Below are 19986 nucleotides of genomic sequence, written 5' to 3'. Positions count from 1 at the left end.
GTGCAGGAGCAACAAATTCCAGGTAACTAAGGTGAGGTAGTTTAAATGAGAAAAGCCAGCCAGGGTCAGGTGACTAAATAGGTGAGGACTGTGGCAGGTAGGAGAGCTCCGCCAGATGCTGACCGGAGCTCAGACCTTCCAAATCTGAATCTGGGGGGAGAGAGGGGAGATGGGGCCCCTAAATCTGAACCCCACAGGGTCCTCATGCCCTCTAAAGTTTAGGAAAGGCACAGTGACGTGTATAGGGAAGTGAATTACTTATAAATCCTAAATTGGTGGCTACCAACAAGTGAGACATCAATATTTACAAGTCCGAAGTGTTACCACAAAGTTTCCAGACTGCTAAAAATAAAAATAACTAGGACCATGCCTTGGAACTCCATCAACAGATTACTGGTGGCACAGTACTGAAAGAGAAGAAAAGACTAGGGATTTAGCAGATTTGAATTGTTAATGGCATTAATCTTGGGAGAGTCCCTGAGGAGGTGAAATTTTAAGAAAGGGTGGGCACGAGGAAGTAAAACTATTTCATGAGGAAGTAGAATTATTTCTACCTTGGAGGTAGTGTTTAAACTCAAAGGACTTAAAAACATTTAAAGTATGTTTACATTACAAATACAGTCTAATGCCCTTAAAGAATGACCTTCTGTGGTAGAGACAGTAGGAAATTTTAAAATTCTATTCAAATTACTTAACGGTACAAAAAAGCATGTTAAAAGAATTAGAGAAAGGGAATCCATAGGTGACCTCTTATTGAAATGTCCTGATGGATGCGTTATTATTTTGACTTCCGTTGAGCCTTCCTGAGACTCTGAACGCACGATGGCAGGTCTCCTTTGCACCCTTCCTGTGAAGGGAAGGTAGAGCTTGTTTTGACAATGGTTCCGATTCATGTCTCCTCGCTGGTTTGCATCTCATTAAACTGGATAGAGCCACAGAGGCTGCACTTCCTCCCTGTCACTGGTGACTCGGGCTCACAGGACAGACGTTTCTCTTGGAAGCCAGAACCTCAGACCACTCCTGCTGTCGGTAAAATATTTAGAAAGATAACGGGGGCTTCTCTCCCCCACAAAGCGATGGGTTTGATGGAAAGAAATGAGCAGGCAGCGTCCTGAGCCGCCGAGCTGGCGCTGTGGGCTGTCGCCATGGCTACGGCAAGCCAGTGGCACGCAGGAGCTGCCTGCAGCAGGCGGAGGGGACCAGCCATTTTACTTGGGGGAAGCAGGGTGGCACATTCTGCCGAGCTGGGCGCGGGAAGAAGCCAGCGCTGAGAGGTCTGCTCGGGAGGCAGGAGCAGCGGGCACATTCCCAGAGCCCTGCATGCCTGCCAGCCGCCCCCCGGCCGGGCTGCTAGGAGCAGGGCCCCCGGCTGATTGCAGAGCCTGGAACGCACAGTGATAATGCTGCAGACCCGCTGCCAGGCGGTGGCAGACGGTTTTGTCTCGGGAAGGCAAGCCTCCCCTGCAGTGCTCCCTCAGCAGCGCCTGGAGAGCCGGCCCCAGCAGCAGGGCGTGGCCCCCGGATCGCCAGCCCCAGCAGGGCTTGGGAGTGGCAGGTGTGAAGAGGCAGGTGCGCGCTCCAGGGTGCTGGACTGAAGCGCGGGGGCCAGTCAGCCTCGCCCGCTTCCTGCTGAAAGCCTCAGGGTGGCCGCACCACGCACGGCCGAGAGCAAGAGGGCCTGCCCGTGCACCCCACCTGGGGGCCAGAGGTAAGCCCTTTCGCCTTTTTAAAGCCCAGCATAAAATAACTTGGAGCACAACTGAGCCTAAAAGATCAACATCGGTTGTGGGGTAGGGACTTGCGGAGGAGAGCACATGCTGCTCATGCAATTTCCACAAAATAGTGCCAGAGATACCGAGTTGTTTCTGTGTATTTAGGGTCTGGCTTGGGGTTAAAGTAAGTGTTTGCTCTTTTAGGGATCTCTGATGGCTTGTAGCCCTGGGCGCACTTCACAGCCAACAGCCCTCTCTCTCTCGCAGCAGTGGGTTCTTTCATGCCCTGCGCTTTGACATGTATTATGAGAATTTCATGGGAAACTGGTGGCACATAACTTGAGACGCTTTCATTTTAAGTTTTGTAAATGATTTCCTTAACGGAACACACCTATAGGTGAAGAGTTTGGTCCCATGTGGGTCACAAGAGCAACGGCTCTTGCTCTGGACTCTGGACCGAGTGTTTGGGAGTGCTGTGTGAGTTAGTTTGGGATGGCTGGAAAGCAAGCAGTGTAGGTTTGGGAGCTGCTCACACCTGCCTCCAGGTAGCGTGTGCCTCCCCAGCCCAGAGGACAGCACCCATTTGGTGCGCCCCGGCTCAGGATCGACTGGGAGAAAACAAGTGCAACCTCTGCATTGAGCTGGATCACAGCTAGGGTAGGTGGCTTTTGTTGCACAATTTCACTCACAGGCAGTTAGGTTCAGAGATAAAGAGTTAAAGGCACACGCCTCATACGCGTGTCCGCTAATATTTGCAGGGGATGTTTGCTGTGCATTGCTGTGATAATAGTGTGGGCTCCGTCAGTCGGAATTACCCCTTAGGAACAAAGCTGTTACTGTGGATTGAAAGTGGTCAGTCAAATCAAAATCTCTGGGCAAATAATGATGCAAGCAGCACTTCAGCTTTACCTAAGTTGACTCTATGCTCGGTCTCCCAGAAATGTCAGAGCTCATATAAACCTATTGAATATATATATAACGAAAAATATTTTGTTGAAAACCTTGAATAAAAACCTCTGTCTACTAAAGATGGACTCTACAATCAACTTTAAAATAAATACTTGAGATCCCTTTTCCAGCAAGATATTTTTATTTGCTACTTTAAAAAAATATATAGATGATTAAGGGAGTAGTAATAGTTAAGGATAATAATACAATTTTTACTGATACAGAGGAGCGTGCATTACCTGTTTAGTGAAGGTACACTAATGCTAATATACCACAACTGAGAGATACACAGCATGAGGAGCACAGTTTTCAAAACTTTTGTTCTAAATGTCACCAGTACCTTGGGTAGAGAATCATGTCCAAACATTAAAAGACAAAAACATAGAGATCTGCCTGGGTATGAAACACTGAATGGGATAAAATGACGAGGAGATACTTTACTTCCATTTAACTTTTAAAGGAAAACTAAACGAACAGACTTAGTTTTGAGTCAAATTCTCTGATAAAAGTACCAGCCATGTAAGGGATTCTGTTTTAAGAGAATGAAAGGTAGAAAAAGTCTCTCTCCACTGGAACATCCTTCAGAGCTTTGCATGCTAAAGGATTCTTAGAATTAACACAAGAAAATGATGTCACATGGGTTTTCTTGGGGAAGTCTTAGAAGGACAAGGTACAGATGTACTGAAGGCACACGAGTCCATGCCCCGCTGTTTTCTGTGGAGCACCACGTGCAACAAGACATCCCACAGGAGAAATGAAACACACACTTTATACCTACATCACTTTTCCTACGTTAATACCCTTTTATTTTTGCTTTTGCTTCTTTTTTAATGGCAGCTTTATTGAGTCAGATTCGCATACCATACAATTCATATTGTTCATTTTAACCAGCCTATATTTTAATAGCCTTTTCTATGGAAAAATTGCCAGAATGCCATAATAAAAAATAGGAATGTCTCAGGAAATTCATTAAGAAGTACAATGTATGGCCACTAGTCTCCAAGACATGCATGTTGAAAGCAAATAGTTAGAATAAATATTTTCTGAAGTTTTATGCACGTGGCAAAGCTTTGGAAGTTTAAGATATCCAGTTAGACTATCCCTTAAATTCATTTTTCTAGACATCATTACATTATATTACAGCATTACATTTTATAATAGAAGTAAGATAAAAAGCAACTCGACTATCATGCAATCCTCTTGAGGTCGGAAGGCGCTGGATTTCTCTAGGCTCTTGTCTGTCGCATCAAAGAACATGCCAGTTCAGGCCAGTAAAAAGAGTTTATGGGGAAATGCAAGGCGGGATGCGGCTAACTGGAGGCAGAGAGGAGCCTGGGGGGCCCTCAGCGGAGGTCTTGGCTCCTCCCCTGGTGGGGGGGGGGCAGCAGTCTGCTCTCCTGATTGGCTGCCCTCTTCCCCACCTGCCAGCACTCAGGTCTTTTGCTTGCAGGTACAGGGGTGTTGCACGTGGGACCCAGTGGCCAGGTTCTCGCGGGGTCTCCCCAGCCTTGCCCTCAGGAGCAGACCCTCTCACAGCCGTGGCCCGTGGGGTTCCCCTGGCCTTGCTCCCCTTTCCTACATTGACCAGCCTCACCTGGAAGGTTCGTTTTGGCTGTTATAGCTGATTTTAGCAGACAGCATGCAAAGTTAACTGATAGCTTAAGCTGACGGGGTTCTAGGAAAGGCTACCATGTTTAGTCAATTGTTTTCATCACAAAGTGTAACAAGAACATAGTCACTTCATTTCAATCTCAAATACAGTTATACATAATTTAAACCTTCAAAATAATACCACTCTCTTAAAAGTTAAGCAACTAAAACGATAGCTGAAATCTAGACACTATACACAATTTGAAACAATTGATAATTTTCAGAATGTTCCTCACACTAATAACGTAATTATGGATATTTTTATTAAATTCTAAACTATCACCACAAAGAACTAAATTGACATTTTCAAGATATCATTTCTTTAAAAGTGAAGGCAAATATATTTAGCTTTGAAGCAAATCCTTTTATAACCAGTTTAACCTTTATTAAGATGAACTGAATGAATAAAAGGCAGATTTCCAGCAATGACAGGTTTTTGTTTGGGTTTTGACAGCATATGACAGATCCATATAGAAATATAGAACATTTCATTGTCCCTTCATCCTCAAAACAGAAATCTATATTTACTAACCAGGAATTTTGGCCAAAAAGATAGTGATTTCTTCTCTCAGGTAATGGTCAAAAGTCGTAGATCCAGCATTAATTATGTACTATTGGAAGGCATTCTTGAAGCACAAATCCAGAAAATTTTAACTTCTCATGTTAAAAAAAAAAAAAGGATTAAACAATCTAAAAAAAAAAACAAATAAAATTCTCACTGTATTTCCTAATTTCTTATTATATTCATATTATAATTTAAGGAAAATTTATTTTTAAAAATTATTTAATAAGTAAACTTTATTTCACTTTAAAAAATAAAATAATAGTCAAAAAGCAGCTTAGGCAATTATGGAAGCATCACTCAAAACTCTGTCCAGGCACATTTATCTCATCTAATCCTAAAAATAAACTCTGTTTTTCTCCAGTGTTCAGAAAGATACACAGATCAACACAGATTGCTTAAATGGCATGACCAAGATCTCCTTGTTAATGAAGAAAATGAAGGAAAAAATGCTTAATCATATGCATATTTCATAAAAATAAACCATGTATTCTAATTTTTGGCCTTTGGCACTGATATAATACCTTCTTGCCTTTGCTACAAAAATATTAACAATATTCCTGTTACCTATAGTCTGTAAGTTATATTAGTTGTATTTTCCCATACATCACCATATTCTTAACACCTTATAGTAGAGGAACTATTTTTTAAACAAATCAATTTTATTGATACATATTAATGAAGTATACAATTTATCAAAAGTATACAATCAGTGGTATTTGGTATAATCACATAGTTGTATGTTCATCGCATCAATCATTATTACAGCATTTTCGTTATTTCAATAATAGAAATAAAAAACAAGAAAATTCCTCACCTTGCAATCTGTTTCCCCTGCTGTACATAGCTGCCATTTCTAGCTATTCTTGCACAATTCTTTGTTTATTAAGCAGTTTTATTGAGATATATTCACATACCATATGATCTATCCAAAGTATATAATAATGGGTTTTTTTAAGCTGTTAAGAAGTCCTCCATTGTAAAATTGTAAAATAAATAGAAAAATAGATAGAAAGAAATTACAAGTTTTAAAAGACAGTGCAAGGCCAAGTTAGATTTAATAGTTAGCATAGTAACAAACTTTTATAAATGTAAATAATAATTCAAATAGAATTGTTATAATCAACTTCTATTATAATTTTTATATTACAGGTCTAACTATTAGACATAATCTCTAGGAATAAAATAAATTACTGGTTTAGTTAGTTAATTTCCATTTAGGTCATAATTCTTTTTAGATAATTAAATTACTATTTGGGAATTCTTTGCATCTTATTGGAATGAATTACAGCAGATAACAGTTTTCCAACTGATAATTTTATGAGGCAGAAAACTCAAAATCTTGTTTAACAGTAGTCATGCTAAATCATTATTGATCCAGATAGATTATTTCAATTAAAAAGAGTATGAATAAGAAAGGGTTAAAGAAAAATAAATTATCCAAAAAAAAAAATCTCTTTTCCAGTCGTCCTCAATTAAAAGCAAGTATTTCTTTTGTAAGAAAAAAATTGCAAAATACCGATTACAGAAATAATTTGCCAGTTGCACTGAGTGATTATTGTTCATATAATACACTGCTGGTTATTTTACATTTTTCTGGTTTACTCCAGCTCATTTTTGGTTCCTAATTGCATGGAACACCTTTTTCCAACCTTTCACTTTTTACCTGATTGTGCCCTTACATCTGAGGTGAGTCTCTTGTAGACAACACGTAGATAGCACATATTTTTTAAATCCATTCTATCAGTCTATGTCTTTTGATTAGGGAGTTTAATCCATTAACTTTCAGTGTTATTACTGTAAAGGCATTACTTACTTCATCCATTTTGTCCTTCAGCTCTCTGTTGTCATATTGTTCTATTGTCTGTCTTCTTATCCTTTAGTTTACCCTCCTTAATACTTTCTAAGCTCTTCTCCAAATCTCTCCCCCTTCTTTTTTACTTTCAGACTGTAGCATGCTCTTTAGTATCTCTTACAAAGCTGATCTTTTGGTAACATTCTATCAGTCTTTGTTTGTCTGTGAAGACTTTGAGCTCACCCTCATTTTTGAAGAATAGCTTTCCCAGGTACAGAATTCTTGGCTGGCAGTTTTTCCCTTTCAGTACCTTAAATACATCATACTTCTTTCTTCTCTCCTCCATGGTTTCTGATGAGAGGTCAGCACTGAATCTTATTGAGTTTCCCTTGTATGTGGTGCTTTGCTTTTCTCTTGCTGCTTTCAGAATCCTTTCTTTATATCTGATAATTGTCATTCTGAATAGTAGGAGTCTCAGGGTAGGTCTATTCAGATGTATCCTGTTTTGGGTGCATTGTTCTTTTTGGATGTTGATATTTATGTCCTTCATAAGTATTGGAGTCATTATTTTCTTTCTGTCCCTTTTCCCTTCTCTTCTCTTTCTTGGACTCCACTAATGTGAATGTTTGTGCATTTTGTGTTGTCTTTCAATTCTCTGAGACGCTGTTCCATTTTCCCATTCTCTTTTCTCTTCCCCTGTCCATTCCAGTTCAGATATTCTGTCTTCAGAATCACTAATTCTGTCTTCAAGCTATTTAAATCAGCTCTCATGTGCCTCTAATGTATTTTTTTAGGATTTTAAAAATTTATTTCTCCCCCCTCATTGTTCGTGCTTGCTTTCTGCTCTTGTTCACTGTGGTCTCTCTGGGTCTGCTCATCTTCTTTTAGGAGGCACCAGGAACCAAACCTGGGACCTCCTGTGTGGGAGGGAGGCACCCAATTGCCTGAGCCACATCTGCTCCCTGCTCGTTATGTCATCTAGGTGCATCATCTAGTTGTGTTGTCTAGTTGCATTATCTAGTTATGTCAGCTCGCCATTCTGCTCCTCTTCTTTAGAAGGCTCCTGGAACCGAAGCCAGGACCTCTCATGTGGTAGGTGGGCACCCAATTGCTTGACTAATATCTTTTTCCCCTCTAATGTATTTTTAATCTCACCCATCATGTCTTTCGTTCCCATAATGTGTTACTTTTCTTTGCAGGCTTTCAAATTATTCTTTATGCTTTTCCAGTGTCTTCTTAATATCCCTTATTTCTTTAGTCATATTTTCTTTAAATTATTTGAAGTGATTTTCTTCTTTTGGCTGGGCCATCTCTCCCTCTTTCCTAGTATGACTTGTAATTTTTTGCTGATGACTGGGCATCTGAATATATTGGTGAATTTACTCTGATGGCTAATTTCTCTCTCTTGCCTATTTTTTTTTCACATTTCTTCTTTGATATTTGGTTCCATTTATGCTCCATCTTTAAGATTCCCCAGCTTAAGTTTTCAAAATTGGGCTCGAGTCTCACTAGTGGGGCGTAGATTTTCTCCAGGGGGGTTGGATATGGAGAGCATAAGTTTTTGTCCATGCAATTTCCAGGCCAGCCAGCAGATGGCGCCAGTCAAGGCACCTTTCCACGGAGGTGTTTGTCTCGACTTTCCTGTGCTCCTGTGTTGACTCTCCACAGAGGAGATTCCAAGTGGGCTCTGCTGGCCGAATTCACTGAAGAAAAGTCCCCTGACCCCCCTTCCCTTTTCCCTTGAAACAGTTGGCAGGGAGGAAGTCTGCTGCCCTCTCAGTTGCCTACAGTGAGCAGGGGTTTTATCCCAGCCTAGCATCTTGGGGGTGGAGAGGAGAGCCCTTCCCGGCCACAGCAGGGCTTGGTAACTCACATTTGTCATTTCAGCTTCTTCGTCTCTCTGTCCTTCACCCTCCTGGGAGTTGTGTAGCACTGTCCTGATCTGCTGACCCCCTTAGCAGGTCCCTAGGACAGCTTTTGGCTCTTTTTCCATTGTTTTTGTGAGAACCTTCAGCTCTGCCTATTAGTCTGTCCCCATCTTCCCACAATCTCGAGGAACATTCTTATATTTATATTATTAACCACAATCCTCATCTACCACCAAAATCATTATGTTTACAGTCCATCGATTATCCTCTAGCTGCCTTTCAATTAACATTAACCTCTCTAAACTACCCATGCCAGCCACATTTATAAACCAGCGGTGTGTGTTATACTCATTTTAATGTGTTTCCATAAAGCCCATCCATTACCACATATTTACCATTGCTTTATTAAGCATTCTACAGACATTCAGTATCGGCTCCCCCTTCTCAACTCACATTTTGTCTTTTACTAACTGTATTCTATAGTTTAACTCCATAAGTCTACTCAGCATATTTAGTTCATATCAGTGAGACCATACAATATTTGTCCTTCTGTGTCTGGCTTATTTCACGCAACATAATGTCTTCAAGGTCCTCCATGTTGTCATGGGTCCCCAGTGCATTTCTTCTTACAGCTGAATAGTAATCGTATGTATGTACCACATTTTGTTTATCCACTCATCAGTTAAGGGGCATTGGACTTGTTTCCATCTCTTAGCATTTGTGAATTTTGCCACTATGCACATCAGTGTGCAGATACTTGTTCAGTTCTTCTGAAGATATTTCCAGTAGCAGGATTACCAGATCAAATGGCAGTTCTATATTTAGCTACTGGAGGAGCTTTTCTGAGGAAACTGTCTTCCATAGAGGCCTCCACATTTTACATTCCCACCAACAATGAAAGAGTATTCCTATTTCTCCACATCCTCTCCAGCACTTATAGTTTTCTATTTTTTAAATAATGGCCACATCTCTTTGTAGTTTTGATCTGCATTTTCTGAATAGCTAGTGATGTTGAGCATCTTTCTTTGTGCTTTTTGAACAGTTGTATTTCCTCTTTGGAAAAATTTCTATTCAAGTCTTTCGCACAATTTTTAATTGGGTTGCTTGTATTTTTGTCATTAAGTTGTCTGTTCTTTTTATACAACATGGAAATCAAACCCTGGTTTGATATGTGGTTTCCAAAAATGTTCTTCCATTGAGTAGGCTGCCTGGAAATTTTATTTTTAATGAAGAACATTATTTGAATTTCACTCTTATTGTTGCTTTGGAGTAGCAAATAGAATTGCTGCAATGCTTAGATGTGATTTTCAAGTATAATCCAAGCTCAGCAATGACTACAAAATTGCTGAATAATTGCAGTAACATTTAAACAGTTAAAATCCTGTTTCAATGAATGGCAGCATGCTTTAGTCAGAGTTGCAGTACCTTGAATTTCTCCACTTGCTACTTAACCCTGCCTTTCTGAGAGACGTTCGTAGAATGTATGCTGACTGGCCTCATCCTTCTGTGACCTGCTCTCCTGGTTCTTTACCAGAAACATTAGACTTCTATAAAAAAGCAATTATAAAAGTCACGGCTGTAGCCAGAAGCTTAGCTAAAGCTCAAATACAACATATCATGTCGTGAATAATCAAACATCAAGGAAAACTGATTTCTGCTCTTGACTTTCTTAAAGCTTCTGACTACTGTTGCATTTGTCAAATGATAGGATCAACACTGAAGATTTAAAATTCTCCTTTTTAAATAAACATTAAAAAGAAAACTTTAAGTCTAGAGTTACATAATTTAAGATCTTTATTTTAAAGGGTCTTTGAATACAGTTAAACAGAGAGTTCAGGATGGAAAAAGTCCATCAGTCTGGAGAGAGCCTCTCAACTTAAAAACCTAACAGCTGAAAGACTTGTGTAGTCAATCAACATCTGCTTCTGTTTAAATTCAAGAAAGCAATAAAAAAAAACCTGAGTAATTAGCATTGGGTAAACTACAGAAAAAAATATTTCAAAAGACATTCACTTCCTATAATCCTGAAGACATTAATAATAATAATAATATGGAATTTACTCTGCCTTATACTATCCTCAGCACATTATATACATTATCTTTTAATGTAGAATCTGGGAAATTATAAAAACTATGAGTGTAATATAAAATAACTGAAATTTCTCAGAAGTATTTCCTATGTTCTTAATAAAGGGATTTAAAGTACATGACATTCAGTTGTTCCTTCTGCAATACTCTCATACCACTTTGCACATTATATTCTTGTCTCATTTGAATGACATTTTCTATGCATGTGCCTTTTCTTTCCATGGGAGGGTGAATGTCATGAGAGCAACAGTATTTTATTTAGACTTCTGCTGTGAGTACATGAAAGGTGAATGGATGTTAGGCTTGGTTGGTTATTGTATCAAATGTCAACAGGTTAAATCCATACCCAAGCAAAGATACCTAGTCAGAACTAAATGCCAGAGCAATCCTTATTAAGTCACCAGATTTCCTCAACAGAGAAAATCATGACAGCCAAAAATGATTTGGTTCATTTAAGCCCCTAGGAACTTATTTCTCAGAACTTAATCTCCTTAACAACTGAACTATATGTTTCTTATCTCTGACAGTCAAGAAAACAATGTTTAAAAGATTCCTTTACCATAAAACTACTACTCACTGGTTTAAAAAATATTTCCTTTGGGAAAAGAGATTCATTTAATAATTTAGATGATTGGCAATATATTCTGAAATCTTTAACATTTACTGAGAAACATGACTCTTTATATGTTCTATGCTCTGAAAGATGATTATATCACTGAATTCCTTTCTACTATAGGTTTAATTTTATAAGAGTAACATAACCAATGGATACATAATAATTAATATTTTGTTTTTCCTTGACTTTTTAAAAATCTTCTTTCCAAAGAGCACAGAATGTTTGTTTATTGGCAACAGAGAGGAGTTAGCATCATAGTCATCCTATAAATAAAAGAAAATGACATTCAAAGCCATAAATAATCTAGTTTAGTTTGCAAACGACCTTCCCGTGATCTAAGGTTCCATTTGTTATTTCAAGGACTCGTATGGACAATTATCGGGTAAATACTTTGACTTCACTATGTATTATTATGTGGTATATCATGATGGCACAATCATTTTGAACCCTGAACTTTTGCTTCTTTTGCACTGAATTGGGAAAACACACCCTCAGAATTCTTGTTCACTCTTCCTGGCACTGGTACTTACCTTTGTGGTGTCAAGAGCTAACAGGCCAGGATCGTCCCTTCTGTGTCCTGGGAGCTGTTCCATCCACTGCCCTGCCCCTCCTCACAATTTGCTGTGCTCCTCGCTCAGCCTGAGGGAGCAGCTGAGTCTGCACAGCAGAGCCCCTGCCTCGGAGCAGGTGCACGACCAGCATTGCCTACTGGATCAGGTCGCTTAGCCAAGAGAGCTTTTGATTCATAAAATTAGAAAAATGTTGATCCGAAATCCAAATATTCTGATTTCCAACCCAAAGTAAAACAATCCCAAGCAATCTGCATGCATCGCAGTAATACTCCTCAAAGAATGAGAGTATTTTTTTCTTGCCAACACAACAGAATGTCCCTTTGTTGATTGACGTTAAGAAATATGGGTTCCCAAAAGGCCAGGCACCCTGTTAACTGAGCAGGGCACCCTCTTGGGAAATAAACTCAGAATTCTGTCTGGCAAGTATAACGACCGGTGGCAAATGACCTTGAGCATCCCTGAACTGTTTGCCCAAGAAGCACATCAGGACTCTGAGTTCATAGCCGCGCTGTGGCCAGGGTATCTGAGCTGCCGTCCCTTGGAAGGGCTTGACCACTGAGAGCCGTGGGAAGAGCGGGGCAGCACACACAGGCCGCTGGGGTTCCGGGCACGGCCACGGGGCCTGGCCAGTCTGGGGCGTCCGCTGGCACACAGGGCTGCGTCTCGTGTTCCGCTCTGTGGCTACTGACCGAGCCCCTGGAGCAGGCCCCTGCCTTCTCCCTGCGTGGCCCTCGCCTCCACGGCTCCCACGGGAGCAAGGGGGGTTATTGCAGAATGAGCAGCACCGGCCCGTGAAACAACGCACGGGGGCCGCCAGCCCACGTGAGCAGCAGCGTTCTGCTAAGTAGTCTAGGGTTAATTCTTCAGGAAAAAGAGAGCCTTCGGAGTGTTTTAACCAGGAAAAAGTAACGGTCACATTCATGTGTAAAGAAGATATAACAGTAACAATGTATCCAATTAAATGAAGAGGGCGAGAAACAGTTACGGAAAGACCGATTCCAGAGCTCAGGCAAGAGGAAAATTTATGCATGAACCCAAGTGACCAGCAAGGAGAAATGAGTGAGGAATTTATCAGGTCAAGACATTTATGGTACATACTATGATCAGTCCATCTTCCAAGTGTCTGGAACGCATCTCAAACAGTAACTGCCAAGCAGTCTTAAAAATAGGTAGGTCCAATCCAGGTGGTCGCACATTGACAGTGATGTATAAAATGCACAGAAACAGCCCAAATCTGAAACTAATCTAGAGCCCTTGCAGAAGAGCTAGAAAGGACAGCTATTGCCAGGAGGTGTGTAAGTCGGGACCTCAGGACAATGTGGGGCTCACCTGGAGTGTGCTCTGTCTGCCGTGATGGGGACGGCACCTGCTAAGGCAGAGGCTCAGCAGGACGCGGTCGAGGACGGCATGGCTGGACCACAGGGGAGGCAGGAGGCAGGACCCCGAGCCGGGGGTGGGCCTGCGTCACGAAGGCGGGAAGACTGACGACGGCGAGCAGGAAGGGCAGGGCAAGGTCTCCTGTAGAGAAGCCCTCCCCTGAGGGGGCGTGAGGCTGAGAGCAAAGATTCCACTCAGGAGGGCAGTGCAGCCTTCCAGGAAGAAGGGCCAGCCTGAGCAGGAGGGGACACTAGTCAGAGAGAAGGTGCTGGAATTAGATTATGGAGATAGCTGTACATAGCATCCTATTGAGAATTGATTGTCACGTTTCTGGCTTGGGCAAATGAGCAGTGGAAAGAGCACGTGTGGGGGAAACAGTGAAATCAGTGGGGGACTTTCTGATGTTGAGATGCCAGTGGGACACTGAGGTGGAATAGTTCAAAACACAGTTTAAGAAGTGGTCTAGACCAGTCCTGCCCCGTAGAAGTACAACGGGAGCTACAAACTTAAGCCACATATATAATTTTACATTTTCCTCTAGCCACATTAAAAAAGGAAACAGAAACAGATGACATCAATTTTTATAACATATTTTACTTAATCCAACCTACCCAAAGTGTTGATTCCAACAAATAATCAGTCTAACAAGTAATGACTTGTGTGTTCCTTTTTCGAATCCACGTGCATTTTACACTTACAGCACGTGTCAATTCGGATGGACCATTTCAAGTGCTCAGTGGCCGCGCCTGTCTAGCGACCGCCAAGTGGGGTCACAGCTCAGGGTCCTGTGGTCAGTGTGTCTAACTGAGACTCACCAGAATGAAAGTGTTCTCTGAGGTTACAGATCGGAGTCAGTACAGGCAGGACAGTGGAGACGTAAAGAGCTTGTTCCACGGCAGGAGAGGAAAATAGGAGGGACTGTCCCTGTTGGCCGCTACCTGCTGGGAAGTGAGGAGGAAGCCTGGGCTCAGGGAGACGGAGTACTGCATTCAAATTCTGTACAGCCAGGACGGCTCTGTGACTTGCGGCCGGTACAAGATGGAAATGCAAGACCCCGCGTTCAAAAATTATTGGGAACTTCAAGGCGACGGCAGTGCGGTGTTACCCCCAGCCGCGGCCCCCCGAGGGGGCTCAGGAAGCCGTCCCAGTGGCCGGCTGGTGCGTTTATGCGTTATTAGTGAGCAACCTGTGGCCTTTGTGACGCGCAACTGTTTAATAAGCTGGGCCGCGGGTCCTCCTGGCTGGACATGTGGACTTCTACCCTCCACCCCCCCACCCCCCCACCCCCTGCAGCAGGTCAGGGGTCCTCAGAGTCCCAGCCTGCCAGGTGTCTGGCAGCTCTCGTTGCCTTTCTAGCATCTAGGAAATCTCTCTACATCTTCCCATGAACCAAGAACTCTGAAAATTGGGTGGGGGCGGGAGGGTGAGGGGCCAAGAGAAGACCGCCTCAGCGCCCTGGGCTCGGCGCGAGGCCTGCGGGGTCTGGAGCAGACCCCCCCCCCCCCAGAGCTCCAGAGCCAGGAATGCTCGACGATGCGACGTACTGGGACTTGTTCATCTGTGGCCCTCCTGCCCCCCCCAAATGTCAGATCTGATGTTCAACCTCGGACGACGTGATGTTCACACGCGCGAAGGGAAGCCCTGCCGCCGTGCCCAGCACGGAGCGCAGGGGGCTCGGGGAAGCCTCTGGAAGGCTGCCTGCTTTGCTGGCTCTCCCGCCCCCCTTTTCTTTCTCTCCCCTGCCCCTGCCCTCGATCCTCAGCCTAATGTCATTTTCTTTACATGGTTGTGGTAAAAACCCAAACTCACCTTTGAAATTCCACTTGTCGTACCTGGTAAACCTTTTTATGCTACCTCCTGTTAGTTGTTTAGTTTTAGAAATCCATCGGTACACTAGGGCATTTTCCTCTTTGGTAAAGAAAGCATAAATGACGTGTGTGCTACCCTCACGGTGTCCCTTACATGCGCCTCGCCAAGGAGAAGTGTCCTCCAGGGACGCAGGCAGCGGACCCTCGGGCGGCTGTGGGCTCGGGGTCCGCCCGTGGCCACGTGCTCAGGGCACAGGACACTGGCATGTGGTCGGTGTCTCTAACCACAGACCCTGCATCTCACAGGAAGTACTGCGTGCCTGGCCCTCGGCAGCTCTCCGTGAACGGTGACTGCTGTTCTAAAAATCTTCTGGGGACAACAGGAAATGGGGGCCTCCTAGAGGTTAACCTAATAACTGAGCCCAGAGGGGGGAAACATAAAATAAAAAGGATTTCCCAAAATTGGTAAGTAATTAAGTGACAAGCTTCTTAATACAAAAGCCATCAGACTTTCAGCAATCACGTTGTTCTTGAAACGCTGATGTTTTACTTAAAACTCACAGCGGACACTTCTGGACCCTCTCGTCCTGACTAAATCATATTGCACCAAGGCAAACTAACCTTTTGGTGGTAAATTTTACAGAGTGTTAATTGCAAATGTTAAGATAGAATGCGGGAGATTGTATTTTTAAAAGTCCTGATTGCTAAGAACAGTCAGCCTGCCGCTAACTCTGCCAATAAAGAAGAATTTTAATTAATCCTACAATCCTAAAGTACTTGCTGAAGAATGTATTTATATAATCTGTTTCCAATAGGTTTACCTGCTTAATTATGTTTTACTTGGGCTAATCTAAAATTAGTCTTCGTGTCACAGGGCTGGAGCTTTTAAATCTGCAGGTTAGCTAGGAATGTAAAAATAACAGTAAGTATTCTTAAAAATAATAATAATGGCTACCATTCATTGAATTCATACTGCGTCAGGCAGTGAGCCAAATTCTTTAAATACCTCTCATTGACTATTCACAAAAACACTCTGATGAGGGTATTATCCTCATTTTATGGAGAGGAAGCAGGCTCAGAGAACTTAAAACAGTTTAGATAGGGTCACACGTGGAGAATGTAGAATTCAAATTTGGCCCTGCCAAATTCCAAACCCTGTGCCCCCAAAGTTTTTCTAGATACCTATTCATAGGAACATAGATCAACCAAAAGGAAAATTTTATCATTCTCTGTGTTCTTGCTCTGGGCTCTATGGAAACGTTTATTTATACATGAACAAGTTTTTTCCCACAGGCCAGAAATGGCACAACAATAAAAAGAGAGAGGAAGAAAAAAAAATCCAGTTTGTCAAAGTGATTATTTTTTTGTGGTATGATTGTGGATAGTTTTTATTTTCTTCTTTTTGCCGTTTCACATATTCTAAACCTACTTAAAATTACGAAAAATTCAGAATAAGGTGACTATAGTAGGGATTTGTGTATGATTTGTGTAGCAGAAATCATAGTTAGAAATTTCATTATGATGCTACAATGCTAAGCAATAGATATTGGGGGGGGGGATTTCTCTGAGTCTGGCTATAAGTATTTTGTCAATTCCCTTTATTCTAAAAATTTGCATACACTTTAATTCAGGAGATTATTTGGAAGATGGTGATGCTGATCACTGTCAACTAGATTTTCTGGGCTCAGTGTCAGGTCTGTATGTTTGTGGACTACTGTGCTTTGCCTCTGGATTAAGACTGATTTGTTCTGCTTTGCAACCAAATACACTGCGACCGGAGTTGAAAATAGTCAAGAGTCTGTGGCTAATATACAAGGTCGAACAAGTACCCTTTGTTGACTACTGAACTCTGATCTAAAGAAGAAAATGGTCATTCTGAGAGCCTGTAATTTTAGGGAAAAACAATCTTAATTTCCTCACTTTTAGAGAGAGTACCTAACATGGCAGATAGCAAGTATGAGTCCTGATGTTCGTGGTTAATTCCATTTCATGGGTAAATCTTACCCACTAGGTGAAAGAGCTTACCCGAGGCATTTTAAAAGAAGAAGAACCAGTTCAGAAGGCCGTGCTCAGGGCACGCCCTTCATTCCCCAGGGCAAGGCCCCGCTTTACCCACTCCAGCCCCCCTGTCCAGAGGCAGGACGTAAGCCTTTCCTTCGAGTGAGATGCATCTGCGTGACCAAAACGAAATAGAAATGAGTCTCCTCCTGGACTTGGACTCTCGGGGCTTATTTACACTTCGTAGCTGAAGTTAAACTGCTCAGTTCTTGAATGGATGAGCAAAATATATGATCATAGAAATGTGCCATTATAAACATATATAAATTAAATCCGTGTGATCATATGACACGAATCATGTGAAAAGTTTTTTCTTAAACATTTACCATATTCATAAATTCATTCCCATATTTTGCTCATATGTAGGTGGTAAATTTATTCATAACATTAGATGATTATAAACTATAATAAGTGGCAGAAATGTGCTCATTCTACTTTAAAGAGATGTAGTTTAGAAGTCATATTGAAAATTAGCATACATTTCAAAAGTAGCTATTAGGAAAACCTTTATAGCTGTTTAAGAAATATGCCATTCTGATGACCCTTTTGACAGTGGCTCATCGCTGTGCTCCTCACGTCACCCTGATGCCTGGTTCCCAGTGCTGTGCTCGTGGTTTTCCAAAATCGGCTCATCTTTCCATTTATGTGATGTGGGTGAGGGAAACTATTTTGATAGGGCAGCATTAATGCAGAGTTACAAAAGTGGCTCATTTCAGAAAATGTGAGAGGGGAATCGAGTTGTGCCCTAAATTATGTAATAGTAAAGTCAGTTGTTAAAGGATGAACATTTGTTAGAGTATCTATCTAAAATGAGAGATACTTTCTATCAGCCAGAGGGAATATTCCCAGAACAAGGAAGCTTGCGTTCTTCATATTGAAATGTTAACTTTCTTTCTGAAGACACCGCCTCCAAGTGCACTGGCTGTGCAAATGAATGGAGTAAAATATGAGCAGACGAGCTCTTGGATCTCCTGCTATGGAAACAATTCCAACATAAGAGTCACCCAACCCCTCAGGTGTCTTGTAAAAATCCCTGCAGTTTATAGCTCTTATCAGCTTGGGAGAAGCTATTAGTATACATCTAACAGATGAAATGGCAAATACATTTGTTGTACTCGTAAAGCAACACTGGCTTTCATGTAAGTGAGAACTGGGAATGTTCTAATAATAATGTGTCTTTGTATGTGTGTGGACACCAATCAGTGTGTGATTTTAGACTGATTTACTTCATTATTTCTGTGTTTTGCATCTTACCCCACTCAAGCTCCTCTCAGGACATTAACTGCTGGAGTGGTGAGTGGCGATAAACAGCAAAAAACAAACCCCAAATCTCCTGCCTCTTCTAAATCTGGGAAACTCCAGCCATGCTTCGCCAGCCTTGAAATGAGCAAATCCTACTCCTAAACCTTTTAACTGCAGAAGATACATTATTTCTCGGGGAAACAGAGATGGCCACACCGCCAGTGTGGAACTGCTCACTTTCCCTTGGAGACAGTGGAGGGTTTATCTGTATTCCTGTTGGGAAGCAGCTTCCAGTTCAGAACTAAGCTCCACGTGCGTGGAGGCAGATACAGGGAGAAGGAAGAACATGCCTCACCTAGTGTGTTTCGAAGAGCTCTAATGCTAAAAGGAGGAGTCTGATGAAATAGCACATTAAAAATCAAGACATAAATGTTATGACGTCTCTTTTGAGCGGTTCTTTTGTAAGAAACATATATTTCAAAGGAGCCACGCAAAAGTTATCTTTTTAAAAATAGAGATGAGATTATAGAAAACTATAGATATGACTGTTCCTTTATTTTGGGTAATTCTGCACAAACCCCGAAGGTTCGTGTGCCTCGTTTAATTCAAATCTGTTAAGAGAGCTACGGTGCAACAGAGAATGCAGCTTTTCCTGCAGGGATTCAGGTCATTTCCTGGAAGAACGAAGTATCCAATGAGAGCATCACTCGAGGTAGCACAAAAGTAAGCTTTGAAAATAGCCCTTAAGCTGATATCTGAGGGTAAATAAAAAACCCACCTCGTGTTAACTGGAAGAGTGGGACAGCACAACCGAGGGGACAGCCTGGCTTCGGGGGACGCCCAGCGCCGAGGACGCCTGCGCTCACACGTTCGGGGACTCCTGTTCCTGAGTTGTAGGTTGTGGGGCCCCTGACTACTTGAAAGTTCCAGCGCCTTTGCAGCTACCCCAAGTGGAGTGTGCGCAGAAGTCAATCTGGAGTCCCAAGGGTGTGTTGGAATGGGTGCGAGTCTGTTAAAAAGAGGCCAGCGGGTAGATCTTATCAGGAACGTCACCACGGCGTTCCAGTTACGAAGGATAGGGTTGCCACCTCCGGCGCTCAGGCTCGGCCACGAGCCACGGACACCTCGTGCCACGGCCCTTCAAGCCCTCCTTTTACCCACAGACCCGAGGGTGGCCTGAAGTTAGTTGTCTGCGTCTGTCTTTGCAGGATGTGTTCCAGGGCACAATGACAAAACTTGCCAAAAAAGTGTATCCGAATATTATTAAGTGTATCCTCACAGTAATGTTATAAAATGAACTCATCTGCAGGTTTCTGTTTTTCTGAAGAGTTTTATTAAGTGCATCCTGCAATTATACCAGTAACTTCTCTGCAAAGTATCTCATTTATTCAGTATTTTTTCTAATTATCACAAATGGTGTTATTCTCCTTTGATAATTGATTCCAGGATCACTTTACATGAGGATCTGGCTCTGCTTCTGCTGAAATGTGCTGATTTTGAACTGTGCATCCCCAAATATTGTTTTTTCAGTGTAGGATATATGGCCCCTTAATTTCTTCCCCCCTCCTCAATCCCTTCTTGCTACGGTGACTGCAGGCCGCATCTTCTCTGCTCTTCACATCTATATTCCTTTTTCTAAAAGCCGTTTGTGTTGCGGTTGAAGCTGTTACCTGATACTTGAGTCTCCTAT

At 42.1% G+C, this 19986-nt stretch overlaps 1 protein-coding gene across 44 annotated transcripts in view; it reads left to right on the top strand.

Moving 5' to 3' along the window:
- The first annotated feature begins 862 nt into the window (after positions 1-862).
- The window catches only part of SORBS2 (sorbin and SH3 domain containing 2), a 206868-nt gene continuing 187744 nt past the window's right edge, over positions 863-19986 (top strand). For 11 of the 44 annotated variants that reach the window (XM_071212605.1, XM_071212603.1, XM_071212602.1 and 8 more), the window contains exon 1: positions 1162-1708. The gene's annotated coding sequence lies outside the window, so the exon portion shown is untranslated. Of the gene's footprint in view, positions 1709-19986 lie in introns of all 44 variants that reach the window. The other 33 variants (XM_071212584.1, XM_071212577.1, XM_071212570.1 and 30 more) reach the window with 8 other exon arrangements.

Source organism: Dasypus novemcinctus, chromosome 29, assembly GCF_030445035.2.
Source record: "Dasypus novemcinctus isolate mDasNov1 chromosome 29, mDasNov1.1.hap2, whole genome shotgun sequence".
NCBI lineage: Eukaryota > Metazoa > Chordata > Mammalia > Cingulata > Dasypodidae > Dasypus > Dasypus novemcinctus.
The sequence above is the reverse complement of the archived record's forward strand: the minus strand, read 5'-3'. Positions and strand labels throughout refer to the sequence as shown.